The following is a 5,653-nucleotide window of genomic DNA, read 5'->3' on the forward strand; positions in this document are numbered from 1 at the left end:
TATACATTTGGACATGCATACATAGATGTAAATAAATACATACATGAGTATTGTGTATATTTACGCCTCAAATATACACACTGATATCCCATTTATTATTTCGTCATCTTCATCATCACCACCACCATCATCATCATCATCATTATCATCATCATCATCAGCATCACTCCAGTTTGTTATTATTATTATTATTATTATTATCATTATTATTATTATTATTATTATTATTATTATTATTAGTAGTAGTAGTAGTAGTAGTAGTATTAGTATAACTTTTCTTAATTTTTTTTTAGTTACTCTCTTTTGTCTAAAATTTACAAATAAATATCACAAAAATATTCTGACTTGGAAACTAAGTTTACTGTCAAAACAGCCTGTTTCTATAAGATTGTACTTTTAGTATGTGGAATGAAAGTGACTGCTACTGCTGCTGCCCATGAATGAGGTGGTGGTCGTGGTGGTGGTGCTGGTGGTGCAGGTGAGAATGATGAAGATAATGACTGTGATGACAATGTTTATGTTGATAATGACGAGAATGACAATGCTGCTGCCGACAATGAAATCGATGATGATGATGATGATGGTGATGACAACAATGATGATGACTGTGATGAGACTACTCCTCTTGATACCACTACTGATGAAGGTGAAAATGACAAAAAGGACGATAATAATGACAAATATGATGATGATGATGATGATGATGATGTTAATGTTGATGATGAGAATGACACTAGTGCTGATGACACTGCAACCAATGAAAATGATGATGGCAGTGCTGACAGTGATGTTGACAATGACAAGGATGATGATGACAAGAATAATGATGACAATAATGACAGTGATGATTGGTGGTGCTGCTGGTGAAGGTGACAATAATTATGACGCTGATGATCGCGATGATGATGACAACAACCACGACTGCGATGACGATGATAATTATGCGGATGATAATGATGATGACGATGATAGCACAGGCATTGATGAAGATGAATATGTTGACAATGATGACGATGATGATGTTGATGATATTGATGATGAAGATGCTGCCGCTGCTACTCCTGATGTTGATTATAATGATGATGATGAAATTGATGATGATGATGATTGATACAATCACTTGATATAAAATCTTCAGAGAATGTCAATAAAAGGAAAACAAAATGACCAAGTTTAGAGTCTTTAGATTTCCAGCAGCATTAAATGGAATGAGTTGGCGTTTAAGAGTTGAATGAATGTTAGCAATTGGTCCCTAAATTATGGTCAAGCTTAAGGAGAGCTAACCTCTGTTTAGCTTCCAATTGATATTTATGTAATTATATTGCAAAAGATGTTTGTTTAGCAATCTTCTGAATACCATACAGTTTTTTTTTTTTTTTTTGAGGAGCACTCCGTCAGTTACAACGACGAAGGTCCCAGCTGATATGATCAACGGAACAGCCTGCTCATGAAATTAACGTGCAAGTGGCTGAACAATCCACAGACACACGTACCTCCAACATAGTTCTTAGGGAGACTCAGCGGGACACATAGCATGACAAGGCCAGCCCTTTGAAATACAGGTACTACTCATTTTTGCCAGCTGAGTGGACTGGAGCAATGTGAAATAAAGTGTCTTGCTCAAGGACACAACGCGTTGCCAGGAATCGAACTCATGACCTTACGATCGTGAGCCGAATGCCCTAACCACTAAGCCACATGCCTTCACATGCCATGCAGTAGGCAGTCTTTATATCCAGCTAAACAATGATGTTTTGTTAAAATGCCAAATACTGTGTTATGTACCTTGAAAGAACTCTTCATAAAAGTACATGCTACATACAGGTACACATATTTATATCATTGGCAGGTATTAATTGTCTGTTATGGGTACCAGAACTGCCAGATCATGTAATTTTCACTGCCTTGGTCTCCTCAGTTGCAGACATCCAGTAGCTGCACATCGGCCAAATCTCACTGACAATGACATATAGAATTTCTGTGTCTTTTCAGGCAATAATGTCACAAATAGCCCTCAGACTTGCTGAAAAATAATTACTAGCTACAGAAACAGAATTAATACCGAAAGGCAATCTTTATATCCAACTTAATGTGGATGTTTAGTTAGAATGTTGAATACTGCATTTAATTACCTTGAAATTACCTTATATGTGCATAAGATGCTCCTTTTATGAGATGACCTTTTGTATGCATAAAAGCATGCATATTTATATTATCAGCAGATGAGAATCATCTGTTATGTACCATGCCTCCCTATAAGAGGTCCTCTGAAGATAAATAATGAAATATTCAGCATTCTAAGTAAACAACCACGTTAAGTTCAATATTAAGATTGCCTTTCGGAGCATTAACACTGCATCTGTTACTAATAATTACTAACACCACGGTGCAACAAAATTTTAATTTTTTTTGTCTTGGGTCAGTAAGAGTTATTACTTCCACCTTAGTGAATTTGGAGAAATTGTTTGCAGTGGTGTTTGTTTGTTTGTCCATAGACAAGATATCTCAAGAACTGCTGGATAGATTCGGATGAAACTTTCAAGCTCTTCACCATATTTTTTCTTTGCATATTTAAAGGTTAAAGACCTCCTTCGGTCATGAATAATCATAAGATTGAACCTAGAAATTTCCTCTTTGAGGTACAAGTCTATGGAAGGCTATTTATGGAAGACCAGCAGTTGCTCATGCATACCAACCTCTTCTTTTCCATGCCATCAATGTTATCCAAAGTAAAGGAAAAGGCCGATACAGTTTGGCACCAGTGATGTTGCAACCCATTCTAACAGCTGGGTGAACTGGAGAAACATGAAATAAAGTGTCATGCTCAAGAACACAACTCACACCCTGGTCCAGGAATCGAACTCACTACCTCATGATTGTGAACTCAACGCCCTAACCGCTGAGCCATGCACCTTCACTTTGCATATTACTAATCCTTATTTCATTGAGTGCAGATGGATAAAATAACGAAAAAAAAAAATTGATATGGAAAGAAAATTAATGAAATTTGTTTCTACTCTATGCATTTAGCTAAATTTAGCAAAAATAAAAATACTAATAAAATAAAAAGCAGTTCTTATTTTCAATGAAGTAAAATATCATTAATAACAGAATTTACTAAAGCAGGAGAAATGCAGATATGTAAACCTATAAAACTAATGCTTCTCTAAAAGGCAGGTAGTGGAAGAACTTTGTAAAATGTTAGGAAAACAAGAGATAAATCACATGTTAAATGTTAAGCTTATTTTCTTTTTCTTTGTATTTTTCTCGTGTTTTTCATTTTTATTATATTGACATATATTTTTGCATATGGGTGAAAAGAAACATTTCATTTACACAGTGATATTTCATCTTGCTAATGGGTTATGTCAGTATGGAAACAAGGTCAAGCTTTCATTAGCAAAACTATTTACCATTTCATATTTACTACCAGTATATTCTTTGGCTTAGCATTCATTCTTTGGTTAAGTTGCAAATCCACAAGGTAAAAAAGGTCAACTTTGGCAAAGCTTTAGCAGGTTTGGGTCAGATGAGAGAATTATATGTTCTGAAAATAAATTTGGATAGAGAGATGTACTGAAGAAAAACATTCAATTCTTATTTACATGAATTTTCTTTTCCGTTTTTTTTTTCTCTGTTTGTTTATTTGTTTGTTTGTTGTTGCTGTTGTATTTCTTTGGTCCAGCTGGCTGGAATTTCCTCTTTCCATATTTGCAAAACAGATCAAGCTGTCATTGAACATTAAATTTTCCCAAGTAAGAAAGATATATGCTTCTTGTGATGCTCATAAAATATCTCACTCACCTGAGGATCATCGCACAAATATCGAAACATTCTAGAGAACTATTTCAAATTTTAATAAACAAACGGGCAAACAAACAAACATATAATAAATAAATAAATAAATCAATAACGTTTATTATTCTCATCTCTTGGGTATGTGTTTATTGAAAGAGAATGAAATCTATGAAACATGTTTCAGTTGGTCAAATTGCAATAAGATAAGATTCTAGATTAAGCTGGTGAATTGTTACTTCATACCCTACTGTTTCTGTTTTATTCTGGAGTTTCAAGACTGCCATAGGTTAATTTGTTTTTATCCAACATTGATCATGAGTCTGAATGATGTATTTGTATTTAAGCAAGACAAAGTTTATATTGGAAATACTTTTAATTAAGGAGAAACGTGATAGAATTGGTTATAGATTGTTAGGTTCAACAAACAACGTATCATCATAATCATCATCATCATTTAACGTCCGCTTTCCATGCTAGCATGGGTTGGACGATTTGACTGAAGACTGGCGAACCAGATGGCTACACCAGGCTCCAATCTGATTTGGCAGAGTTTCTACGGCTGGTTGTCCTTTCTAATGCCAACCACTCCGAGAGTGTAGTGAGTGTTTTTACATTACACCGGCACGAAGGCCAGTCAGGCGGTACTGGTAACAGCCATGCTCAAAATGGTGCATTTTACATGACACCTGCACAGGAGACAGTCCAGCAGCACTGGCAATGATCTCGCTCGAATGTCTTTACACGTGCCACCGGCACAAGTGCCAATAAGGCGACGCTGGGCACAGGTGCCATCACGATTTCGCTTTCGTGTATATATATATATATATATATATATATATATATATATATATATATATATATCTGTGTGTGTGTGTGTGTGTATGTGTGTGTGTGTGTCTGTGTATCATCTGATGAAGGGAAAGAAGTCAAAACTTCGAAATCACTGTCAACCTTTCAACCTTTTGTAAAAGTCAATAATAAATATGTACTTTACTAAAAAATAATGAGTAATCCTTTTGTTTATCATTGAATTGTTGTTATATATAATCTGACTTAAGAACAATATGTTCTGGTTTTGGGGAAATATAGATTCGCTTGGAAACAGGTGAGAGTTGGTGAGAGGAAGGGTATCTGGCCATAGAAAATCTATTACAAAATAAACTGAGTTGTGCAAACATGGAAAATTAGAGGCTGAAATCATGATGATAATGATGGCATACACACACACATATATACGTATATCTGTGGTTGTGTATAAGTACATGTATGTATATAGACATACACTCAAATGAAGTAAATGTGAACTGAAAAGTTTTGATATAATTGACATTTAATATATAATGGAATCGTAGTTGTGATCGATGCCAGTGTCCTGTAACTGGTATCCATGCCGGTGGTATGTAAAAAGCACCTTTCGAGTGTTGGGCTTCACAGAGGAAATGTGGTTGATGCTGATGTCAAGTAATTAGCATCTGTGCCGGTGGCATGTAAAAAGCACCTTTCGGGCCCTGGGCCTCACGGAGGTTATGACAAATGACCGAGACCTTTGGCAATATGCCATACTTGAGTAGAAGACCCATCAAGCCAAGTAAAACCTTAGTCATGGGAAATACTGGTGCATATTCGTTGCTGCATGTACACGTGGAATTCCTCAGTGCACGTTGAGTGTATTCTAAACGATTAATACAGAAAACAAAGTGTACTAGAAGCTTAATTTAGGACAAGAATCGTTTCGATTTACTTCGGCACTGCTCCCCAGAGGGTGTGGAACGATGTAATGGAATCGAATGCACCGCATAGTGCAGAAGCAACCTCCTCAGGTTAAATAAAGCGGTTTCTTTTGGACTATGAGGTG

The sequence above is a fragment of the Octopus bimaculoides genome, chromosome 4, assembly GCF_001194135.2.
Source record: "Octopus bimaculoides isolate UCB-OBI-ISO-001 chromosome 4, ASM119413v2, whole genome shotgun sequence".
NCBI lineage: Eukaryota > Metazoa > Mollusca > Cephalopoda > Octopoda > Octopodidae > Octopus > Octopus bimaculoides.